We start from the raw sequence: 26,805 nt of genomic DNA on the forward strand, positions 1-26,805 counted from the left end.
GTAATCTGTTGGTCCTTTCTTTAAGACCCTTTTTTAAATGGTTTTCTGGTGTACATAGGTTAGCAACACGAGAGATTTAGAGGTTCAAAAGAAAGACAGTTAAAAGAAAACATTTTTGATTTGGACAATTGCAGGCTAACAGGAACATGAGAACGATAAGAACTACGAGGTGGGATCCAATTTCATTGGGGAGATTGAGAACTTACAGCACCATATTCTAAGTCACATTTTTGAGCAAGCATGACACAGGTAATAACATTTAAGAGGTAAAGACATATATCAGGGCTTGATGTGGAACGCAGACCTCGATGAGTTGATTTTCAATAATGATACTGAAGACAACATACTGTCCGATTAAATTGGAACTCTTGATAAAATGTAGCTCAAAAATAGGATGAGTTGCAGGATTCACGATATAAAAACGAGACCGCTGTTATTAGAAGAATTTGAAGTTTGGTAAACAAACGTTACCAGCAAATTGATGGAAGCAGCTACATTTGGAGATAGTCTTACAAGTTTGATGTCCCAGCCTGTCATTCTCAGTGTCAGGGTCCCTGAAACCCAATCCGAGACTTCGCCTGCGGCCGTGAACAACTACAAAATGGTGCCTGGCTCTGAACCACCTTTGACCTTTGGCTAAGGACAAGAAAAGACTGCTGTTGTGCTTGGCGGGGGACAAGTACACTCCGGAGGACAGACAACATCCTCGGGGACGAGAAAAGACAGTGAAAAGCGGAGGAACTCACGATGATAAAAATTTACTCATTTGAACAATGGACTGATTCAAGAGTGATGGATGGGCTCTCTCTGAAGCAACAACAAAAGAACACCAACTTGAGAGGGTGAAGTGCGGCAAAAGGATATGGACTTGGAGTGTCCGACAACCAAATCGCACTCCTTGCTACGGCGTTACCAAATTTGGTGAAGCTTGGTTCAAAGTGGAAGGGAGGTTCATTGTGCACTGAGTTTTACAGAACTGAGGAGATTTGATAAATAAATAAATAAAAATTTGAAAAATACGTATGGCTACAGAGAAAAGCATTATAATAAGAGATTGAACGGATTTGGATAAAACAAATAGGCTAAAACGGTAGGAAACAAGAGCAAGATCTTATATTTTGGCTCATCAAGCTTAAGACGTAGAGGTCGAGTTATATAAATTTTAGAACAGGACATTTGGCAGTCAGGAGGAAGCTAGGTTGCTCAATGTACCTACTCAATACAATAGTAAGGTTTTTTGTACCACAGTGGAGGTTGGATGGTCAGAAAGTTAGGTACGTTCAATTTTTGACATTCACACAATCATGCATAGGAGTCACAAGGCGACAGTTAACAAGACAATGACTGCAATAGGGGCCACCTACGACTGCACCGACATGAAAAAGTAGAAGCGAGGGAGCAGTATGGGATTATATGCTAAAACGTCTGCTATACAGTTACCGATAGGAGATTCTATCAAAAGAAGCTACATGAGAGATGGATTAGAATCCCTTTGTCTGAGTGTTCTGTGTTTGTGCGTAATCTCTGTAAAATTGTGAGTCTGTTGTCGTTCGTCTGAACTTTGTATGCCGTTTCGTGTATGTGTGCGTGCAGATGTGTGTGTGTGTGTGTGTGCGCACACCCTGTGTGGGTGCGAGCGTGTGAGGAGAAAGAAGGCATGGGTAAGACAATATCTTTTAAACCAGGAGGCAATAAATGGGAAAGCCCCTATCATAAGTAGTCTTTGGTTAGAGGGAATCATTAGGAAGTGTTCTAACTCTTCCCGCAAACACTCCTATTTGCACTTCAATGGGCACTACAATTGACTACGAGAGTTGCAAACAACAGATGAAGAGCAGTCCTTGGCAGATTATATGATCAGGACGCTCAAACTGTGTCAAAGACAAATTTACTGCCGCCTGATCTTTCCTCCTCACAGGTTGACAACCCCATCAATCTAGGAGACTGGGTCTACATAAAGGTCATCAAACGAAGGACCTGGGCGAGCCACGACGGGAGGGACCATTCCAAGTTTGCTGAGTGGCCAGCTGGATTCACCTCAGCCACTGCAAGTTGCAGAGAGTGCTGGACCCCTAATTCGGAGTGGTGGGGCGTCTCAATGATGCGGACAACGATCCCCACTCCGCTAGGCGAGGGGATGTCAAAGTCAAAAAGTCAAAGTCAAAGTCAGCTTTATTGTCAATTTCTCCACATGCCAAAGACACACAAAGAAACCGAAATTTCGTTCCCCCCTATCCCACGGTGACAAGACATGGCTCACAACAGACAACAAGTAAACAAGTATAACAAAAGCGTGCTGAATAAATAATGAATAAATAACACAACAACAACAATAATAAACAACAATAAATAAATAGGAGGAGCAGAAAAAAAAAGGAGCAAGTGCGCGTACAGCAGACATTCCCGAAAGTAGCGCAACAGTGCCGCACGCTACGCAGAAGGGGGTAGCGAGTTCAGGGCCCTAACAGCCTGGAGAAAGAAGCTGTTTGCGAGTCTGGTGGTGCGGGAGCACAGGCTCCTGTACCTCTTCCCAGAGGGCAGAAGGTCAAACAAAGAGTGAGCCGGGTGACTCACATCTCTGGCAATCGAGGTTGCCTTGCGGGCGACATGGGAGGTGTAAATGTCCTTCAGGGAGGGTAGCGAAGCACCAATAATCTTACCAGCCGTATTCACTATGCGCTGCAGGGCCTTCAAGTTCTGTTCAGTGCAGTTACCACCCCAGACAGCAATGCAACTGGTGAGGACGCTCTCAATGGTGCCACGGTAAAATGTAGACAGGACTGCCTGAGGAGCACATGCACGCCTGAGCTTCCGCAGGAAGTACAAGCGGCGCTGAGCTTTCTTTGCCAGTGACGAGGTGTTTTCGGACCAGGAGAGGTCCTCACTGATGTGCACCCCCAGGAACTTGGTGCAGCTCACCCTCTCCACCACAGCACCGTCGATGATCAGCGGCAGGTGTGTTGTGTGACCCTTCCGGAAGTCAACAATCATTTCCTTGGTCTTATCGACGTTCAGCAGGAGGTTGTTGTCCCTGCACCACGTGGTCAGAAGGTCAACTTCCGACCTGTACCGAGTCTCGTCGCCCTTCGTGATGAGACCCACCAGAGTCGTGTCGTCAGCAAACTTCACTATGCGGTTGTCGCTGTAGGTCGCAGTGCAGTCATGCGTCAGCAGGGTGAAGAGCAATGGACTGAGCACGCAGCCCTGGGGGGCTCCCGTGCTCAGCGTGATGCTGGCGGAGATTTTGTCGCCAACACGCACCACCTGAGGCCTCTGACAGAGGAAGTCCAGTATCCAGTTGCAGAGGGAGGTACTGAGGCCCAGCTCGTCGAGTTTGCAGATGAGTCGCTGCGGCACAATGGTGTTGAAGGCAGAGCTGAAGTCCACAAACAGCAACCTCACATATGAGTCCTTTCTCTCCAGGTGGGTGAGGGCCGAGTGGAGGGCAGAGCAGATGGCGTCCTCAGAGGACCGCTTGGCACGGTACGCAAACTGGAAAGGGTCAATGGTGGGGGGGAGAACGGACTTGATGTGCTCCATGACCAGCCGCTCAAAGCACTTCATGATGATGGGCGTCAGTGCCACAGGGCGGTAGTCATTGAAGCAGGACGGTGCAGGTTTCTTTGGCACAGGAACGATGGTGGCAGCCTTGAAACACGAGGGGACGATGGCCTGCTGCAGGGAAACGTTAAAGATGTCCGTGAAGACACCCGACAGCTCCCCAGCACAGTCCTTCAGCGCTCGACCCGGGATGTTGTCAGGGCCCGCCGCCGGTGTCCCGGTGTCTCTGCTATCCTAGTAGCAATGGGGATCCATATGCCAGATGGATCCTCTGCTGCGTTGTGGTTGGAGCGTGCTATGGTCTATGGACTCATCTGTTAGGGTTTTCCAGGTTATCTTTATCGTAGGATTATGTTGGAATGTAGACTCACAATGTAATGATTAAATCAATCACGTCTTGCCCTCACAATGCAGAGTAAGATGAAGTGGTTGCTTCCTCTGCTTGATTGACCAGCTGCAGGGGAAGCAATCAAAGTTGTTCTGTTTCCCACAACAGTGTAAAACACCCCCTGCTCTGATCTTATCAGAGGCCGGGGGTTCACCAAACCTGTCCACTCACCCCCACTCTGTTCCTCCTAATAAATATGCCCTTGCAGGGAGGAGACTTTTAGACTTCATTCGATAATCGCTGTTCAGACAGCGACGAATGGACTCTCCACCTGCAGGTGTCTAAAAGAACTTGCTTGTCTCCTGTTTGGTTCTTGCAAAATAAGTTGAAGTGAGCAAATCTCTAACATTTTGGTGCCGAAACCCGGGACCCTCATACCCATCATCTGGCTGACGGAGGACGACGCGCTGTACACCGTCGACGGGCCAGCGTCCACTAGCCGGACCTGGTAAAGAAAGACCTGGGAAGGAAATTCTTCGCTGGGCCAGCATCTTAGGTCTGCCTTCGTCTGACAGAGGTGGATTGACGGGACCCGGCAGTGCAACGAACCAGGGGACAAGTAAGTTAAAGGCCTAAAGTTGTGTTGTGTTGTTAAACGCGTAACACGTAGAGGTGCACGGGAGCCAGCTTGGGTTCAAGTCCCAGTGGAAGAAACAGGCTAAGAAAGGCAGAGCTTCTTTTTCGTTCATCGAAGAAGTGTGTAGACTCTTCTTGGTCTGTTTTTCCGAGCTGAGGGATCTGGCTTGGGTTAAAGTCCCAGTGGAAGGAACGTGCTAAGAAACACGGAGCTTCTTTTTTGTTAATCAAAGAAGGGCGTAGATTTTTCTTTGTATGTTTTTCCAAGCCAAAGAACAGCTTGGGTTCAAGTCCCAGTGGAAGAAACGGGCTAAGAAAAACAGAGCTTCTTTTTCTTAATTGAAGAAGGGCGTAGATTTTTTCTTTTGTCCGTTTTTCCAAAGCTGTTTGGGAGGGTTTTACACCCATCCCTGGATAGGCCTAAAAAAGCGCTGGAGTTAGTGTGATTGAGTGTGTGACTGGTAGGATAAATTGACAAAAAAGCAGTTCTAGCATTGATCCACGGCAATAATACAGGCTAGTAATTTGTTGAAAGGTCAATTTAAACATGCATTGAGGATCCTCAAAGCAATAGTTAAATAAATAAATAAGTAATAATAGTAATAATAATAATAATAATATTTTTGAGACAAAGAGATTGTATAACCTAAAACTACTAGAATTAATATGGGAAATAAAAACGGTAAATCTCTTGCTCTGCTCTTCTTTAAAACGAGAAGTTCATGGCAAGTAGATTTCTTAATTGTATGCAATATATGCCGAAGTGGAAGAGAAAGTATGGAGTAGAAAGGAAGTTGAGAGTTCAAGTGGTAAAGAAATGCAACTTGCTTCTAGAAGATAAATAAATAAAATTAGAATGTGCTGTCCTCGTGTGCATGGGAGGGACCAGCTCATGATCGACCACAGGAAATGGCCAGCCTGTGACGAATCATTGGTGCTGGGAACTACCTTTTGCGTGCGAGAGCTGTGCATGTGTGTGCGTATGTTAAAATGATGAACATTGGCTAAAGTTTTAGTATAAAAAAAAAAAAAAAAAATTTTGCTAGACTGTGGTCTATCCAATTTGCACCGCAGAACAGAAATGATTTTGAAAGATAAAAATGAGAGGAAAAAGAGAGAAATCTGTTTGCAAGCAAAAACTAATCCACATTAGTGCATGTTAAGTGTCGAGCCCACATGAGAAATTCGAAGAAAAAAAAAAAAAAATGACAGAACATGCTTTCAGGAATTGGAAGAAGCTAAATTGTGCTGATGCTACATTTAATAGGAATAATTGATTGGTTGTGTTATAAGATTATGCAAAATTCTAATTGCAAGCTAAATCTGAGCGATTGAGTTCTTCAAATTTAAAAACAAAGAAAAATTCAGATTAATTTGCCAATTGTTTGTTTTAGTTGAGTTTTTTTTTTGAAGTGGTGGATTGTTCTACCAGGAAACCTGAGTTGAAAGTGATATATGAGTGTTGTGTGGTGAGCTTGGATGAATTGGGACCGATGTGATAGGAAGACTCCTTTTTGGAGACTGTGTGAGATACATATGATGAGCATTGATGAATGGTTGCCTGAATGAAAGGTTGAATGGTTGAAGTCCTTGGCGACTACTATGGAAAATTAGAGCGACCTTGATGAAAGAGTGATTTTGAGCAGGTTGAATGTTAGAAAGAAACACGTAGCTTTTGGATTGATAATTAACTAGAGAAAAAAAATGGAGAACCAGTAACACATGTAGAAGATGTGTGAACTGAGAAATTAAGAAGCGTTTTGGAAAGAAAGTCAAACTAAATGATGATGAAATCATATGTAGTACTACAAAACTTTACTACATATGGATTCTCTAAATTGAGTAAAATAAAACATACGTTTTGATTTGTATTCAAATTTCTAAGATTCTTGTGATAAACAATGAGAAAACGATTGAAAAGTAACTAAAGAAACTACAACAAAGTGAAAATGTCTAATCATTTGCTAGCTGAGTCGCTCCCCATTCGGGGAGGCCATCCATTTACTTGCTAAGCTAGTTGTCAAAACAGGGGCAAGATTAGAGAATGGCATCTATAAATGACCTACCCTACCAAAGAACCTATGCAAATGGGCAGCAATATTGAGCCATGGTGCGCGTCACATGGCTCAAGAGGAGGGATAGTGGGGCAGGTCAGTCAGCTTTATACAACATATGGATTTGATTCATATTCAAAACATTTTCAAAACAAAACAAACATTTTTTTTTTTGTAGAGCTTGTTTCAAAAAAACAAAAAACAAAAAAAAAAACTCCTATTTGCCAGTTAAATGGGCACTACAATTGACTACGAGAGTTGCAAGCAACAGATGAAGAGCAGTCCTGGGCAGATTATCTAATCAGGACGCTCAAACTGAAAGATGTGTCCAATGCAAATTTACTGCCGCCTGATCTCTCCCCCTCACAGGTGGACAACCCTCAGGTTCACTGTGAGAGCTCACACACAGGAGGCGTGCTATGTGTGTTCGAAACTCCCCCCTTCCTCCACGCAAGTTCGCTTGGAGGCCAGAGCAATGAATGTCACTGAAGCGAAACGTATGTATGGCATCCATGGGAGGAGTTGGATATCAACGCCGAGCAGTCACAATCAGTGATACCGACCCATCCCACTCTGGACTTGCAGACGGTGCCTATGATGAACACTTCTGGGCAAATCTCAATGTGACTGTTAAAGGACGAACAATACCACAAGTGGCCTACACAGAGAGACCAGCTGGAGTGAATTACACATGTTACATCCAAGGTAACAAGACCCACGTCTGCATTAACGACGACTGCTCTCCAGGAGGAAACTGGATGGGAGCTCTGGACATCACCGATGAGTGTCAAGATAAGAGAGCCATTTCAGGTGGTGAGGGCTCTCCAACCAACATGGCTACACCATCAAACGGAACATACTTCATACAGAATGGCTGGTGGCTTTGTGGTCACAAGGTTTATCCGATGCTGCCCGCCAACTGGACAGGAGTGTGTGCACCAGTGTGGGTGACAGACCACACCTACAGGATATGACATCATCAGCTGACAGGAGCACACAACTCTTCTGGACTCGACGCAGAGCAGTTGCAACCTTTGACCCTCATGACCCTGTCTGGGGTGCGAACGTTCCAGATGACCATAAAGTATGGTCCGTCGGAGACAAAGTTGTCCTTGCGCTCTTCCCTCAGATGTACTGTTTCTGTGTTTTTCTTTTTCTTTTTTATTGATAGCATTCTGGTCGCCTGTGGCAACGGGGCCGTGTAAGAATTTTCCTGCTAATGACATCTGGCCAGCAGGTTTTTCGCTTACACAATAAGTTTGATCTGGGGTATTGAGGTAATGCCTCATCTTCACTGGAAAGTGTTGCTATCATTGGTTGTTGTTTTTATTTTTACCATTCTACTTTCTTCATTATACGTATATATATATATATATATATATATATATATATATATATATATATATATATATATATATATATATATATATATATATATATATATATATATATATATATATATATATATATATATATATATATGTGTGTTTTTTTTCCTTCTTGCTTGTCTTTGTTGTTTGGGGTGACATAATCATATGATAAAACAGGAGGGAGATGTTAGGGTTTTCCAGGTTATCTTTATCGTAGGATTATGTTGGAATGTAGACTGTAATGATTAAATCAATCTTGTCTTGCCCTCACAATGTAATGATTAAATCAATCACGTCTTGCCCTCACAATGCAGAGTAAGATGAAGTGGTTGCTTCCTCTGCTTGATTGACCAGCTGCAGGGGAAGCAATCAAAGTTGTTCTGTTTCCCACAACAGTGTAAAACACCCCCTGCTCTGATCTTATCAGAGGCCGGGGGTTCACCAAACCTGTCCACTCACCCCCACTCTGTTCCTCCTAATAAATATGCCCTTGCAGGGAGGAGACTTTTAGACTTCATTCGATAATCGCTGTTCAGACAGCGACAAATGGACTCTCCACCTGCAGGTGTCTAAAAGAACTTGCTTGTCTCCTGTTTGGTTCTTGCAAAATAAGTTGGAGTGAGCAAATCTCTAACATCCTCCTTTTGCAGAAATAACAGCCTCTAGACCAGTGGTTCTTAACCTGGGTTCGGTCAAACCCTGGGGATTCGGTGAGTGGTTTTCAGGGGTTCGACAGAGCCTCCACTGCAGAGGTCCGAACACACTTGATTTATATATCCACATATCTGAACTGGTCTCACAAAGGCAAAAGCAGAAGTCACACTGATTTGCTGGTATGTCATTTGTTGTGAATTCATGCATTGTGTTTGTTTTATTCTTTGAACAAGGTGATGTTTATGCACGGCTCATTTTGTGCACCAGTAAAAACATCTCTGTCTTGAAAAAAAAAAAAAAATCACTAAAGAGGGGTTTGGTGAATGCGCATATGAAACTGCTGGGGTTTGGTACCGCCAACAAGGTTAAGAAACACTGCTCTAGATACTTCCTAAAGCTTCTATAGCTGCTTCTAATGTGAGTGTGGATTCTGGTTGAAGGTATATTGGACCATTCTTCTTGACAAATCTGTAACTCCCATGAACTTCATTTCACTTTTCAAATATCTTTGTCTCTGTCCGTTATATGATATATTTAACTGATATTGCTGATCTGAACAGCCAATGATTTATAAAGGAAAATCTTGAAATTGATTTTGCATACGAATGAAACTTTTGCATATGACCGTGTATGACCAAAGGGTTGAGGTCCAACCGAGACTTGAGCTGGGATCACTGGTTTCAGAGTTGAGTGTTCAAGGAACCCTCAGGTGTATAGAAGCATAGGCTTTCATGGGGCAGCACACAAGCAACCATTTCACAATTTCTACCCAGCTATATGACAATATATTTGAGGTCCCACCAAGACTTGAACTCAGAATGCTGGATTCAGTGTCCAGAGTACTTACCATTACACTATGGAACCCTGGCAGTGACAGAAGGAGGGGCATCATTTTTCTAAGCACAATGCACTCTCTAAGGCGCTCATTTTACTAAACTGACAAAATTAGTGGAAGCAGTGATTACACACTCATAGTGCTGTACACAATGTACTGGATTGGAATTTCCAAATTTTTGTTCCAGACAAATGACTACAAATTGTAAGTTCCACCAAGACCTGAGCTTGTATTGCTAGATTCAGAGTGCTCACAATCACACCATGCCAACATTATACGGTAATCTAGAAGAGCATTAGCTTTCGAACCATCCAAGATCTAAAGTAAGTTCCACCAGTTGACATTGTAACTCGGAGAACATGTGATTACTTTATCAAATACTATTTGACCAATTATTTGAGGTACCACTGAAACTTAAAACTCGGATCACTGGATTCAGAGTCCAGAGTGCTAACCATTACACCATGGAATAGACACACACACACGTACTCACACTTACACACACGCGCGCACGCACGCGCGCGCGCGCACGCACGCACGCACGCACGCACGCGCGCACACACACACACACACACACACACACACACACACACACACACACACACACACACACACACACAGGACAGTGACTCTCATAAACATAGATACAAAATAGTCAGGTGACGCTTTCCCGCCTTTTCCGGACAGTATAATAGCTTGACCTGGAGATGGGGGATGTTGTTACATCTGCTGAAGTGCCGTGTGCATTGACCGCCATTAAACAATTCCAAGATCTTGCCAATAAAGAACAAACCGTTACTCCACATCTTAGTTTTCCTGACCCAGCAACAGACATCATCAACAACATGCAACAGCTGTTGGTGGAATCGAACCCGCACTTTCCTAACTGTGAAGTGGACGTGCTAACCAGTGTACCACCAAGCCGCCAAAGAGCATATAAATATTACTATGTAGAGTCAAATACAAGCCAGATTCCAGATTCAAAACCACCCTTCGACGAGGATGGGAATCCATGCGTGCAGAGCACAGCGGATTATCAATCCATCACCTTAAACTCTCGGCCGCCTCTTCTTGGACAATTTGTGTTGACACATCACATTATGTACGTTGTGCCAAGATACTTTCGATGTGAAGATATTGAAAATCCGGCGAGGATGTGATATGAAATGATGAGTGGAGACCACAATCGGGTAGCAACACATCGCCTGAATATCTCAGCCACTGCATCTCATGCATGAGTTGTATGGGCGACATGATATGGTATGTACGGTGTGGTATAACCCGCAAGGTAATATGATACGATACTTTAGATGTGAAATGATGAAGAGGTAAGCCACAAAAGAAGTGACACTGTCAACAAAGAAAAACGTTTTTTCAATGTTGTCTCACCCCAAATCTTTGGGATTATCGGATCTGCGCAGTTGGATAATTCCACCAACATTTTGACATCAACATTCTTTCATGGTCTGCCTAGGTGTCCTGGTTGAAGATCCTAAAGGTTTTGAACTCATTTTATGCTTCCACATATAAGCCATGATCGTATAGTGATAAGTACTCTGCGTTGCGGCCCCAGCAACTCCGGTTGAATCATGTTTGCAAAAGTATTACACACAAGCTTGGAAGGTACAACCTATTCCTGGGCAATGGACACAATGGATAATGCATCTGACTACGGAACAGAAGATTCTAGTTTCAATTCCTCGCTACCTTATATGGCACATTTTGGTCAACATTAGCTATGTGCACTTGAAACTTATGCATTGAAGTGACTTAAGGACACTGTCAAGTTTTTCCAATGTTGTCTCATCTCAAGTCTTTGGAAGTCTGATAGTTCCACCAACATTTTAACATCAACATTCTTTCATTGTATGCCTGGGTGTCCTGGCTGCAGATCCTAAAAAAAGACCCTAAACTCATTGTATGCTATTGCATGATCGTGTAGCGTTGTGGCCGCAGCATCCCCGGAACAAATCTGGGTCACGGCCTAATTAAATTACCTTGCTGAATTTGTCCATTGTTCATTGTTGCCAAACAGTCTTCTGTTAAACACAAGCTTCCAGACATTACGTCCACCTATGTTTTAATATCCACTTTATTTCATCTTTTTTTAGGCCTGGCTGCCACGAGGCAGCGGTAGACATACAATTATGACCCTGAAAGAATACGCGCAAACTGGCCATGATCCATCCATCCATTTTCTGAACCGCTTAGTCCCCACGGGGGTCGCGGGCGTGCTGGAGCCTATCCCAGCCGTCATCAGGCAGTAGGCGGGGGACACCCTGAACTGGTTGCCAGCCAATCGCAGGGCACACAGAGACAGACAACCAATCGCACTCACACTCACACCTAGGGACAATTTGGAGTCTTCAATCGGCCTACCAAGCATGTTTTTGGAATGTGGGAGGAAACCGGAGTGCCCGGAGAAAACCCACGCCATGATATTTATCAAAATTCGTTAATCACCGAAATGCAGTCCTCAGGTCAATGTCATATTCGCTACCAATCGGAATGTAACGGCGTCAGCTAATTTGATACAGGGCTCGTTGGTCGAGGGGCATGATTCTCGCTTAGGGTAGGAGAGGTCTCGGATTCAACTATCGAATGAGGCCTACTTTGAAACACAGCTGTCTCCCGTTCTCTGCCATTTTCGACAGGCCAATGTCACATGCGCATCATTTACAGGCTGCATTTGTGTGACACGTGATGTTTCGGGTGGTAGCTACACTGAATACAACATGAAGGCCCTGCAGCGCATAGTGAACACGGCTGGTAAGATTAATGGTGCTTCATTCCCCTCCCTGAAGGACATTTACACCTCCCATCTCACCCGCAAGGCAACCACGATTGTGAGTGGTGTGAGTCACCCCGTTCACTCATTGTTTGATCTTCTGCCCTCTGGGAAGAGGTACAGGAGCCTGCGCTCCCGCACCACCAGACTCACCAACAGCTTCATACTTCAGGCCGTTAGGATCCTGAACTCTCTCCCCCCTTCTGCGTAGCGTCCTGTATTTTTGCGCTATATTCTGACTGTCTGCTGTATGCACACTTGCTCCAATTTTGCTCCTCGTATTTATTATATTATTTGCTTATTTATTATTTATTCATCTGTCAGGCGCGGAGCAGGGAGAGGACTCGAATGCAGAGTTTCCAAAGTCCAAAGATGTGTTTATTTTCTCCAATGGCAGTAGTAACAAAAAGCGCCTCAATATGAGGGAAAAAAGGGGGAAACTAAGGCGCCTCGAACCGAGAGAGAAAAAGGGGAAATCAAAGCGCCTCGAACCGAGGGAAAGACTATAACGAAGATAACTATGTAACCAAGTTAACATAGGTGATCAAAGTCGTTCAAAGAAGGCTTCTACGTGGAACTCGAGGGTTTCGTGATCGCTAGTGTTCTGAGCAAGGCAAGACGCACTGGCACTGGACACAGGGAAAGGCGCGGGTTATATGGACACAGGAGGGGAACACAAGTGAAGACAGTTGGTCATTGGCGCAGGTGCACACACTTGGAATCAGGGAGTCACGTGACCGGACGCACAGGGGAAGGACACACCGACTGGAACGAGAGGAAAATTACACAATAAAACAGGAAGTGACCAGGACGACACATGACAGCATGACATCATCACTCTTATTTATTCATTGTTTACTTGTATGTATATTGTGTACTATGTCTTGTCACCGTGGGATAGTGGGAACGTAATTTCGATCTCTTTGTGTGTCTTGACATGTGAAGAAATTGACAATAAAGCAGACTTTGACTTTTGACTTTGAATTTAGACACGGCTAAGAACTACCAAATGGAATGTATCAGACTCAGCATGGTTCCATCTGAATTAGTGAAAGAAGCCAATTTTCACCCAGTCTCAAATCAGGTACCACAACATAATTGCAGCGCAAAATCGTTTTAATGTGTCATGGACTTTGCATAGGAACCAACAATGACAAGAAATAGTAGAAGAAGCTTTTTCCACCCAGTCTCAAACTGGGGATCGTTCACGTGTTAGGCCAGTGGTCGGCAACCCAAAATGTTCAAAAAGCCATGTTGACCCACCCCCCCCAAAAAAAACATACCTGTCTAGAGCGGCAAAAATCTAAAAACTTTTTATAAGGCAATATAGACTGTCAATACATGACCTGTATGCCTACTATTAAAATAATTAAGTAGGCTACAAATACAAAGCAACAAAGCGACGCAAGACGTTGCCTCTGGATACCCAGCAGACTTTGTTGAGCAGCAGGAGATCGGCATATTCGCTCTCAACTTCATCTAGCAATTCACGGAACTGGTGGTGGTTTAATGCTTTTGCGATTGTTTTCTTCACAATTTGGATGACAAGGTTCATTACCTCCATACAATCTGGTGGGAATGTTTACGCACACAGCGCCTCTTGGTGCACTATGCAATGGAATGCAAACAAATTTCGATCCAATGCTTTCTGTCGTAAGGTCACAAACTTTTGCGACCCTCTCAAACTTGGTGTGCCGTCTGTAGGGTCTGAAATCAGATGGCCAGTGTGTATCGCTGTCATTTAAACACTGCAGCACAGCCTCGCAGATGTCCTCCCCCCGTGTTTGGCCTTTTAGTGGTATCAATTTCTTCTTCAAGATTCAAGATTCAAGAGTTTTTTATTCGCCATGTTTGAGCGTGCCAAACAAGGAATTTGACTTCGGTAAATCACAGCCTCTGTTCAACATTTAGGTGACTAACAACAACACTCAGGACATGTGAAAAATGAAAGATATTCTCAAACATCCCCTGATCCTAAACTGATCTTAAACTCCCAAGAGGGCAAGGAAAAACTCAAAACTCCAGCTAGGGGAAATGAGAAACCTTGAGAAGAGACCACAGATGGGAGGGTCCCTCTTCTAGGATGACCAGGCTGCAATGGATGCAGAGAGGACACATAGTACAAACAGTGTAGACAAAAAGGTGTGGAAAGCGGGATGTTATTGCACAGTAATGACTCTGAGACTCTAAGAGTGGTGTGAGTTCATCAGAGCGACAGCCTGGGGGAAGAAGCTGTCTCTGTGTCTGCTGGTTTTAGTGTACAGAGCTCTATAACGGCATCCGGAGGGGAGTAGTTCAAACAGGCTGCAACCTGGGTGCGAAGGGTCTGTTGAGATGTTACTTGCACGTTTCCTGGTCCTGGACAGGTACAAGTCTCGGATAGATGGGAGGTTGATTCCAATTATCTTTTCTGCAGTCCTTATTGTCCGTTGCAGTCTGTGCTTGTCTTGTTTGTAGGCCGATCCAAACCAGACAGTGATGGAGGTGCAGAGGACAGACTGGATGATGGCAGTGTAGGCGTCGCACTCGGGCAAGACAAAAAGAGCTAGGGAGAACAAGGCACTAACAAAAAGCGTCGCTCTGTGGCGAGACAGAAAAGAGGAATCTTACTAGGACTTAGGACGGCAAGGAATCGCTGGTGGTCGGGACGAGGCAAGACACACTGGCACAAGACAAGGGGAAGACACGGACTAAATACACACAAAAGGGCTGGGACACAGGTGCTGACAATTAGCGTCAACCACACAGGTGCACACAATTGGGATCAGGGAATACAAGACAACAGAAACAGAGGAAGGGACCACGAACTGAAACTGAAGGGATGACAAAATAAAACAGGAAGTGAAGTTACGACACCGACAAGACAGAAATCCGGAAAATAAACGTGACCGCATGACATTCCGCGCTTTATTATCTACCGGGCTGCAACAAAACTTGCAGCAGTAGTAGAGTTTGGAGATGCAATCCTCTTCTTGAAACAGTTTTTTCGTTCCTCAAATTGCACCTTTCCTCTCAGTTCCAACTGGGTGATCAGAAGCAAATTTAGCATGCTTTAGCTGAAAATGTCACTCCAAATTGCTCTTTTTGTCATATTTGACAACTTCTCATTGCAAATCAAATATTCAGGCAATCCTTCAGCATTGGCAATGAAAGCAAATGGTTGAGTCCATTCTTTCTTAAACCCTCTGTTCTTATCAGCAATCTTTCTCTTTTTGCCTTTAGAATCCATGGCCCGTCACTCAAACACCTGTTTGTTTACAACTCGCCTGTGCTGTGTCGCTTGGTATGACGCAATTTTGCGCCATTCTGATATTCAGTATTTTTAATATATTCACAACTACATACATTTTCTACAGAATAAGAATGTTTGTGTCATGATTACCATCTAAAAACCATATTTAAAAAACACAAAAAACAAAAAAAACCCATATTTTTCCATTATCATGCATTTTTGCAAAAGCTCCAGGTAGCAGCTAGGATTGTGCTAAAGCGCTGCATGAGGCTCTGATAAGATGCACTCACTGAATGTCTTCTTGGTTGGATTAACTGGAGGCAGCTCTGGAGTGGGTCTGCAATCAGCTAGCCAAGCCAAGAAGTAAAGAGTTGGCTTGACAGTTGAAGGAAAAAAAAAATGCAAACACAGATTAGAGGCTGGTTCGTCCGACATGTGGTCAGGTGACCATTGTAGCGGAGTGTCGCACACCTGGCTGTTGCTGACTCAGAGACCTTCTGGCTCCTGCTTGCCGAAGTGTCCCTGGCACACTTTGCAAAGCAGACAGCACTGACAAATATATTTAGAAAATGTTGTTTCCACTCAGTCTCAAAGAGGGGGTGTTTCCAGCTGAGAAGAACACGATGACTACTACGCTATGGAAACTGCTGTGACGTCTAAAGCATTTTGAGAAGCCCGGCAAAAGTTCAACAAAAGTGAGTGAAGAAAAAAGCAGGCACTTGTGAACTTTTTGATTTGCTTTTCAAAAGTGTGCCAGCAAAAACTATTTTTTCATACAAAGAAATAAACTCCGCGTCGGGGAGATGAAGCCCGATTTGCCAAGCCGATATTGAATACCGTAATTTCCGGTGTATAAGCTACACCGGTGAATAAGCCGCACCAGCTAAAATTCGGGGATAATTTATTTTTTTTCTTACATAAGCCGCACGTGCACACGAGTTTTTTACAAAGAAAGACAGTACACAGAAATCCTTTTTGAAGTTTCAATAACATGCTTTAACATGTCTTTCTAAACATTGCCTGTGACGCAGCAGTAGTATCGCAGCAACACGGAAGTGTGCACCTGAGTTATCAACAAAGAAATACTGGACACAGAAAGCTTTTTTAAAGTTTTAATAACATACCTTAACATTTCTTTCCAAACACTGCCTGTGACGCAGCAGTAGTATCGCAGCAACACGGAAGTGTGCACCTGAGTTATCAACAAAGAAATACTGGACACAGAAAGCTTTTTTAAAGTTTTAATAACATACCTTAACATTTCTTTCCAAACACTGCCTGTGACGCAGCAGTAATACCGCAGCAACACGGAAGTAACACAGCACTAATAGGGTTTGATTAAATAAAACATACCGGTAAAAGTCACTGAGACGCGGCGGTAACACAGCAGCAACACGGTAGCAGAGCACTAACAGGGCTGGTTAAAGTAAAAGTAAAAAAAAGAGCTTCATCGTCTTCATCTTCCTCCTGTGCACTGAAACCGTCGAAGTCTTCCTCCTCAATTTCCGATTGGAATAGCGTTAGAGATCCTTCGCCACACACTTTCTCAATATCTCTTTCATCGTCGTTTTTATCCATTTCTTCTGGCATTTTCCATGATGAGGGTCTGTTCATGCTCATCTTATTCATGCACGAAGCGCTAAATTACATTAAACTTGCGAGCGACACGAGTAGACGGGACCACGAAATAAAGAAAAGGGTGCCGCAACACAATGTCATCAACATCGACTGTCTTTAGCTTAAAAGCGGCATCATATGCATTTCTTTTTTCCCCCATAATGACGGTTTGTGTATAAAAGCTTCCTTTCAGTAATGTCCGTCTTGATCGCGTTCTGCGTGATGCGCGAAATGTTGTGAACACAAACCAGCACGTCTTCTTCGGCGCATTATCTCTTCTTCGCCCGTCTCGCTCTTGCTTCCTGCGAGAGCGCCCCCTGGAGGCCGGAGGCCGTAACAATCCATAAGTACGCCGCGCCGCCATTTAAGCCTCAGGGTTCAAAGTAACCTTCTGAATAAAATGCATTAAAAGTTCACATTCATTACAACTTGTTTTTGGTGAGCATAATTGAATTTAAATGCTGATTGATTGGGTTTTAATACAATGCAGATGGTCCAAACAGTGCCACTGCTTTGTGTAATCTCTGAGTCACATGGCAGAGTAAGAGAAAGGGTTTAGAGCACAGGTGTCAAACTCAAGGCCCGGGGGGCAGGTACGGCCCGCCACATCATTCTATGTGGCCCACGAAGACAAATTGTGCATCAAATTCGTGTGTCATTACTAGAATTGCAAATTGTCTTCACTTTTAATAATATCTTTTTTTTTAAAAATTTGACCAGTTTTTACTAATCTGATTTGAAAACGAGTCATCTGTCAGTTTGTTTTGTAGCTTTTACTATATATAATAGTGTTAAGAGTAAAAGTGATCAAGTCGTCACAAAAATCACGAATTTTTTTTTATATAGGCCGCACCTGACTATAAGCCGCAGGGTTCAACATTTTGGAAAAAAGTCGCAGCTTATACACCGGAAATTACGGTAGTTTCGCTAAAGGGTACCTGATTTGAGACTGGGTGAAAACCATTCGCACTTTTGTTGAAATTTTGCCAAGCTCTTCAAAAGGCTATACATGTAGTGTAGTTTCCATGGTGTAGTGGTTGTCATGCGGTCGCGTTTATTTTTCCGGTTTTCTGTCTCGTCGGTGTCGTAACTTTACTTCCTGTTTTATTTTGTTATCCCTTCCGTTTCAGTTCGTGTTTCCTTCCTCGGTGTTTGGTTGTCTTGTCTTCCCTGATCCCGATTGTGTGCACCTGAGTAGTTGACACTAATTGTCAGCACCTGTGTGCCCGCCCTTTTGTGTGTATTTAGTCCGTGTCTTCCCCTTGTCTTGTGCCAGTGTGTCTTGCCTCGTCCCGACCACCAGCGATTCTTTGACGTCCGAGCTCTCAGTAAGACTCCTCCTTTTTGTCTCGCCACAGAGCGACGCTTTTTGTTAGTGCCTTGATCCCCATAGCCTTTTTGTCTCGCCACCGAGCGACGCTTTTTGTTAGTGCCGTGATCCCCATAGCCTTTTTGTCTCGCCCCAGTGCGACGCTTTTGTTTGTACTTTTTGCCACGTGTTTTCCCTCGCAAGAGGCGTTTTGAGTTGTACTTTTGATCAGTGTGTGTGCTGGAATAAATCAGAGAAAGAAACGACTCTGCATCCGAGTCCTCCGCCTTGTTCCCAGCCTGACAGTACACACTGGCCAGACATGGACTCGGCAGAGTCGGAGCACCTGTGCGCCGCAGTGCGCTCCCATGCCTCACAGCTCGCCCAGCACCAGAGGCAAGTGGGCGACTTGGGTGAAGAAATCCGAGGACTCGCTAAGAGTCAAGAAGACTTCAGAGGAGCGGTCGCCACCCAAGTAGCAAAGCTGGGTCAGCAAATGCAGGACGTGCTCTCGCTCTTAAACGCGGGACCAGCAGCGACCTCCAGTACACCCGCTGCTTCCCCAGTTACTCCCCTTGCAATAGCTCCCATGACCGGCGGTGCCAGACTGGCTCCTCCAGAGCGCTACTCCGGTGAACCCGGCCTTAGCCGGGCCTTTATTACTGAATGCGAGATGCACTTTGAGAGGTCCCCAGCAGATTTCCCCACCGAGCGCTCCAAGGTGGCCTACATGGTATCATACCTGACGGGAAGGGCCCGCACGTGGGCCACCGCGGAATGGGCCAGGGATTCCATCTCCTGTCGCTCTCGTCCCGCTTTTATCGAGGCTCTGCGAACGGTGTTCGACCCAATCTCCGCTGACCGAGAAAAGGCTCGCCAACTCTGTCAGATAGTCCAGGGACAAGAGACCGTCGGAGACTACGCCATCCGTTTCCGCACGCTGGCCGCGGAGTGCGGTTGGAACGCGACGGCACTGTATGACATCTTCCTCCGGGGCCTCTCTGGATCCATACAGGATCAGCTAATCCCCCTAGATCTTCCCACCGACCTCGACGCCCTCATCACTCTGGCTATCCGCACCGACAACCGGCTGCAAGAGTGGAGGAAGCACCGAAGCAGGAACGCCCCCGCCTTCGTCCCAGTAGCCGGTCCTTCCGTCCTAGACGCTAACCACTCCAGGCCGGACGGGGATCGGCAGCGCCAGGAGCCAGAACCGATGCAGTTGGGCAGAGCTAAGTTAACAGAGGAGGAGAAGTTACGGCGACGCCGGGAAGGAAGATGCTACTACTGCGGTGAGCTCGGACACCTCCTTCTCTCTTGTCCGGTGAGGAGGACCCTGAAGGTAAGCGCCTTCTCTGCGGCTCTGTCCCCGGGGCGAGTGCTCCCCAAGGGCTGGATTACACAGCTGGGAAAAGAAATAGAACTTGAAGTGCTAATAGACTCAGGAGCGGATGAAAGCTTGATAGACTGGGCATTTGCTCGCCGATGGGGGGGTAAAGACTGACCTGCTGAACACTCCCGTGAAAGCTAAGGCACTCAATGGACAGGCACTTTTTGAGGTAACTCACATAACAGAACCTGTTTCGCTGTCGATTGGGCCCCACCAGGAGAATATACGGCTACATGTCGTGACCTCTCCAATGAACCCTCTCATTCTCGGGTATCCATGGCTTCAACGCCACAACCCCGCTATAGACTGGGGATCAGGGGAAATAACGGGATGGGGGCCCGACTGTCATGATTCCTGTATCAAGTCTAACCCGCGCGCTGTGCCTCCTGCTCTAGACGCGCAAACCCCAGACTTAACCGGGGTCCCTGCGTGTTACCACCAATGGGCCGAGGTATTCAGCAAGGCCAAGGCTACCTCCCTACCTCCCCACCGTCCGTATGATTGCGCCATTGAACTCCTGCCGGGTTCAACTATACCCAAGGGGAGGCTTTATTCTCTTTCGGGACCTGAAAAGCAAGCCTTGAACGAATATATAGACTCCTCCCTGCAAGCAGGACTGATTCGACCATCATCGTCGCCTGCGGGGGCGGGGTTCTTTTTCGTGGGCAAGAAGGACGGCACCCTACGTCCCTGTATTGACTATAGTCCCCTCAATCAGATCACAATCAAGAACCGGTATCCGCTCCCACTGATGTCGACCGTGTTCGACCAATTACAGCAAGCCCGGGTGTTCACAAAGTTAGATCTGCGCAACGCATACCATCTAGTGCGCATCCGGGAAGGGGACGAATGGAAGACAGGGTTCAACACCCATCGAGGACACTTTGAATACCTAGTCATGCCATTTGGCCTCACCAATGCTCCCGCTGTGTTTCAGGCCATGATAAATGATGTTTTGAGAGACTGTTTGGACCGTTTTGTGTACGTATATTTGGATGATATTTTGATTTATTCCCCGGATCTGAAGACCCATAGGTTTCACGTCGAGACGGTGCTGCGACGACTCCTTGCACACCAACTGTACGTAAAGGCCGAGAAAAGTGAATTCCACAAGAACACCGTATCTTTTCTCGGTTTCATCGTAGCCCCGGGCAAAGTTGAGATGGACCCGGCGAAAGTTAGCGCGGTAACGGAATGGCCTACCCCTGACTCACGCAGAAAGGTGCAGCAATTCCTGGGCTTTGCCAATTTTTATCGGCGGTTCATCAAGGGCTTCAGTGCCACGGCGGCTCCCTTGCACGCGCTCACGTCTCCTAAGGTTCCCTTCCGCTGGTCGGCGGAGGCGGCCTTCCAGGAGCTGAAGAACCGCTTCAGCACCGCTCCCATCCTCACGCTTCCCGACCCGTCACGACAGTTTGTGGTGGAGGTGGACGCCTCCAATCGAGGAGTAGGAGTAAGAGCGACAACAAGCTCCATCCGTGCGCGTTCCTGTCTCGACGGCTGACGCCCGCCGAACAGAATTACGATGTGGGAGATCGCGAACTGTTGGCAGTAAAACTGGCATTGGAAGAATGGAGACATTGGTTGGAGGGAGCACAGCAGCCTTTTTTGGTCTGGACAGACCATAAGAATTTAGAATACATAAAGTCAGCTAAGAGATTGAATTCCCGCCAAGCCCGCTGGTCACTATTTTTCAATCGTTTTAACTTTTCTCTGTCTTACAGACCGGGAACCAAAAACACCAAGCCTGACGCCCTCTCCCGTGTCTACAACTCAGATCCAGAAATTAAGAAGCCCGAATCCATTCTGCCTCCTCATTGCCTGGTGAGAGCAGTGACCTGGCCAATCGAAGGCCGGGTACAGCGGGCCAATGGTAACAAGCCACCCACTAGTGGTTGCCCGGAGAACAGACTTTTTGTCCCCGATCAATTACGATCCCAAGTCGTCCATTGGGCTCACACCTCCAGACTCTCCTGTCATCCGGGCATGCGCAGAACCCTGTTTGTCATCCAGCAGCGATTCTGGTGGCCCTCCATGAGGGCAGACGTCAAAGAATACGTTGTAGCCTGTCCCGTCTGCGCCCGGAATAAGAACTCCCACGGCGCCCGTATGGGGTTGCTGCATCCCCTACCCATTCCTTCGCGTCCGTGGGCAGAGATATCCATGGACTTCGTCACCGGGCTTCCGGCCTCGCATGGGCGAACCACCATACTCACGGTGGTAGACAGATTCTCAAAGATGGCTCACTTTATCGCCTTGCCCAAGCTCCCGTCCGCTAAACGAACGGCCACAGTGATGATGGACCACATATTCCGGGTTCATGGGTTCCCGAAAGACATTGTTTCCGATAGGGGGCCCCAATTCATATCCAGGTTTTGGAGGGAGTTTTGCAGGCTCATAGGGGCAACCGTGAGTCTCACGTCAGGCTATCATCCGGAGGCAAACGGGCAGACGGAACGCATCAACCAGCAGTTGGAGACAAGTCTCCGCTGCCTGGTCTCCCAGAACCCCTCCTCGTGGAGCAAGAACCTCACCTGGGTGGAGTATGCCCACAACTCCCTGCCCACCACGGCTACAGGTATGTCCCCATTCAAGTGTGTGTATGGCTACCAGCCCCCAGTCTTCCCTGACAGTGAGCCGGAGGTGACGGTGACCTCGGCCCACGCCTTGGTGCGCCGCTGTCGTCGCGTCTGGTCGGCGGCACGGGCCACGCTGGTCCGACAGGGGGACCGGGTCAAGCGGATGGCTGACCGGAGGAGACGTCCGACGCCCGTGTACCAGCGAGGTCAACGTGTCTGGCTGTCCGCCAAGGATCTTCCCCACCGGGGGGACTCCAGGAAACTGGCGCCTCGCTTCGTGGGTCCGTTCCCCATCGCCAAGGTCGTGCACCCGGCCGCAGTGCGTCTCCGCTTGCCCAGGTCCCTTGCAGTCCACCCCACCTTTCACGTTGGGAAGGTCAAGCCGGTTGTGGACAGTCCATTGGTGCCAGATCCTGCGCCGCCTCCGCCTCCGCGGACTGTGGGAGGTGGGACGGCCTACACCGTGAAAGAACTATTGGACGTGCGCAGAAGAGGCCGGGGCTGGCAGTACCTGGTAGACTGGGAGGGTTATGGGCCGGAGGAGCGGCAATGGGTGCCGCCTAGTTATATTTTGGACCCGGGACTGTTTGAGGACTTTTATGCAGCTCACCCTGAGGCTCCTGGGCCGTTTGGGATCCGGCCCTAGGGGGGGCGGGGGTTATGTCATGCGGTCACGTTTATTTTCCCGGTTTTCTTTCTCGTCGGTGTCGTAACTTTACTTCCTGTTTTATTTTGTCATCCCTTCCGTTTCAGTTCGTGTTTCCTTCCTCGGTGTTTGGTTGTCTTGTCTTCCCTGATCCCGATTGTGTGCACCTGTGTAGTTGACACTAATTGTCAGCACCTGTGTCCCCGCCCTTTTGTGTGTATTTAGTCCGTGTCTTCCCCTTGTCTTGTGCCAGTGTATCTTGCCTCGTCCCGACCACCAGCGATTCTTTGACGTCCGAGCTCTCAGTAAGACTCCTCCTTGTTGTCTCGCCACAGAGCGACACTTTTTGTTAGTGCCTTGATCCCCATAGCCTTTTTGTCTCGCCACCGAGCGACGCTTTTTGTTAGTGCCGTGATCCCCATAGCCTTTTTGTCTCGCCCCAGTGCGACGCTTTTGTTTGTACTTTTTGCCACGTGTTTTCCCTCGCAAGAGGCGTTTTGAATTGTACTTTTGATCAGTGTGTGTGCTGGAATAAATCAGAGAAAGAAACGACTCTGCATCCGAGTCCTCCGCCTTGTTCCCAGCCTGACAGTGGTTGTCACATTCGCCTCACACCCTGAAGGTCCCTGGATTGAAACTGGATGGAAACAAGTCTGATGATCCTTTTGATTTGCTCTTCAAAACTGTGCCACAAAAGAAATTTTCAAACACAAAGAAATAGACTCCGCGTCAGGGAATTGAACCTCAGTTTGCCGAGCCGAGCCCGTGAATACTGTTAGAGATTCGCTCACTCCAACTTATTTTGCAAGAACCACACGGGAGACAAGTAAGTCCTTTTAGACACCTGCAGGTGGAGAGTCCATTCGTCGCTGTGCGTGCAGCGATGTTCGAATGGAGGTCTTAACTCTCCACCCTGCAAGGGCATATTTATTAAGAGAAACAGAGTGGGGGTATGAGTAGGCTGAATAGAAAGCCCTTGTCCTCTAGTCAAAACATATCAGGGGATGTTTTACGACCTTGTGGAGGATGGGACGAGATAGGCTATTTATTACCGGTTGCATTCCAACATAAGCATACGATAAGGATAATCTGAAAAACCCTAACATCTCCCTCCTGTTTTATCATATGATTATGCCACCCCAAACAACAAAGACAAGTAAAAAAAACATATATACATGTATAATGAAGAAAGAAGAATAGTAAAAATAAAAAAAACAACAAACAATGATAGCAACACTTTCCAGTGAAGATTAGGTATTACCTTAATACCCCAGATCAAACTTATTGTGTAAGCGAAAAACCTGCTGGCCAGATGTTATTAGCAGGAAAAATTCTCACACGGTCCCTCTGCCTTAGGCGACCAGAATGCTATCAATAAAAAAATTAAATAAAAAGAAAAACACAGAAACAGTACATCATTGTATCCATTACTTGCAAAGCAATTTTGATGGTCAAATCAACAAGTTTCCGTAAAACATGCTCAACAGAACAGCATCTACGCAATCCACGTCTCGTTATTATTATCACATCTGTCACGTCAAAGAAGTTGTATATGTGCTCGCGTTGTCGTCAGCTGATGATGTTCTAGTCTGTAGGTGTGGTCTGTCACTCACACTGGCGCACACACTCACGTCCAGTTGGCAGGCAGCATCGGACAACTCTGGTGACCACAAAACCACGATCCGTTCTGAACAGGCACGTGCACTCACAGGATGCAGGTGAGGCAGTGCTTCTGAACTTCTGGATGAAGTAGGTCCCGTCCGATGGTGCAGCCATGTTGGTAGTAGAGCCCTTACACCTTGAAAACGGCTCTCTCATCCTGGCACACAGCGGTGGTGTCCAAAACTCCCATCCAGTTTCCTCCTGGAGAGCAGTCGTCGTTAATGCATTTGTGGGTCCTGTTACCTTGGATGTAACATGTGTAATTCACTCCAGCTGGTCTCTCTGTGTAGGCCACTTGTGGTATTGTTCATCCTCTAACAGTCACATTGAGATTTGCCCAGAAGTGTTCATCATAGTCTGCAAGTCCATTGTGGGATGGGTCGGCATCAGTGATTGTGGCAGCTCGGTGTTGATATCCATCTCCTCCCATGGATGCCATACGTTTCGCTTCAGTGACATTCATTGGTCTGGCCTCCAAGTGACCTTGTGTGGAGGAAGAGGGGAGTTTCGAATACACATAACACCCGTCCCATGTGTGAGCTCTCACAGTGACCTTTACATACTGGTACCAAGTGTTGGTTTTGTATGGCTTCAAAATTCTCATCGTGTGACCATCGTTTTCCATGGTCAATATTGTCACTTGGTCTGTTCAGATGAGTCCATAGACCATAGCACGCTCCAACCACAACGCAGCAGAGGATCGATCTGGCATATGGCTCCCCATTGCTACTGGTTAGCAGAGACACCGGGACATCCCCTCGCCTAGCGGAGTGGGGATCGTTGTTCGCTTCACCATCATTGAGACGCCCCACTACTCCGAATTAGGGGTCCAGCACTCTCTGCAACTTGCAGTGGCTGAGGTGAATCCAACTGGGCCGTACAGCGATCGTCACTGCTGTAGTCAGCAAGACTTGGAATGGTCCCCCCCCCGCCGTGGCTGGCCCAGTTCTTTCTTTTGATGACCTTGATGTAGACCCAGTCTCCTGGATTGATGGGGTTGTCGACCTGTGAGGAGTAAAGATCAAGCGGCAGTAAATTTGTCTTTGACACAGTTTGAGCATCCTGATCATATAATCTGCCAAGAACTGCTCTTCATCTGTTGTTTGCAACTCTCGTAGTCAATTGCAGTGCCCATTTAACTGGCAAATAGGAGTGTTTGCGGGAAGAGTTTGAACACCTCCTAATGATTCCCTTTAACCAAAGACTACTTATGACAGGGGCGTTCCCATTTATTGCCTCCTGGTTTAAAAGAGATTGTCTTACCCATGTCTTCTTTCTCCTCACACGCCCGCACCCACACAGGGTGTGCGCGCACACACACACACACACACACACACACACATCTGCACGCACACATACAAAAAACGGCATACAAAGTTCAGACGAACGACAAAAGACTCACAATTTTACAGAGATTACGCACAAACACAGAGCACACAGACAAAGGGATTCTAATCCATCTCTCATGTAGCTTCTTTTGATAGAATCTCCTATCGGTAACTGTATAGCAGACGTTTTAGCATGTAATCCCATACTCTGCTCTCTCGCTTCTACTTTTTCATGTCGGTGCAGTCGTAGGTGGCCCCTATTGCAGTCATTGTCTTGTTAACTGTCACCTTGTGACTCCTATGCATGATTGTGTGAATGTCAAAATTGAACATACCTAACTTTCTGACCATTCAACCTCCACTGTGGTACAAAAAACCTTACTATTGTATTGGGTAGGTACATTGAGCAACCTAGCTTCCTCCTGACTGCCAAATGTCCTGTTCTAAAATTTATATAACTCGACCTCTACGTCATAAGCTTGATGAGCCAAAATATCAGATCTTGCTCTTGTTTCCCACCGTTTTAGCCTATTTGTTTTATCCAAATCCGTTCAATCTCTGATAATAATGTTTTTCTCTGTAGCCCTACGTATTTTTCATTTTTTTTATTTATTTATCAAATCTCCTCAGTTCTGTCAAACTCAGTGCACAATGAACCTCCCTTCCACTTTGAACCAAGCTTCACCAAATTTGGTAACACCGTAGCAAGGAGTGCGATTTGGTCGTCGGACACTCCAAGTCCATATCTTTTTGCCGCACTTCACCCTCTCAAGTTGGTGTTCTTTTGTTGTTGCTTCAGAGCGACCCCATCCATCA

The 26,805-nt window shown here is 46.4% G+C and overlaps 1 long non-coding RNA gene and 1 pseudogene across 1 annotated transcript; both read left to right on the plus strand.

Moving 5' to 3' along the window:
• LOC125993026 (janus kinase and microtubule-interacting protein 3-like) overlaps positions 1–26,805 on the plus strand; it is a 128,075-nt pseudogene that overhangs the window by 48,775 nt on the left and 52,495 nt on the right.
• LOC137839922 (uncharacterized) lies at positions 6,368–7,898 on the plus strand. Its single transcript, XR_011086318.1, has 3 exons — positions 6,368–7,076; positions 7,165–7,392; positions 7,476–7,898. It is a non-coding gene; the product is annotated as an uncharacterized lncRNA (long non-coding RNA).

This window comes from Syngnathus scovelli, unplaced genomic scaffold (genome assembly GCF_024217435.2).
Source record: "Syngnathus scovelli strain Florida unplaced genomic scaffold, RoL_Ssco_1.2 HiC_scaffold_25, whole genome shotgun sequence".
NCBI classification, from domain to species: Eukaryota; Metazoa; Chordata; class Actinopteri; order Syngnathiformes; family Syngnathidae; genus Syngnathus; species Syngnathus scovelli.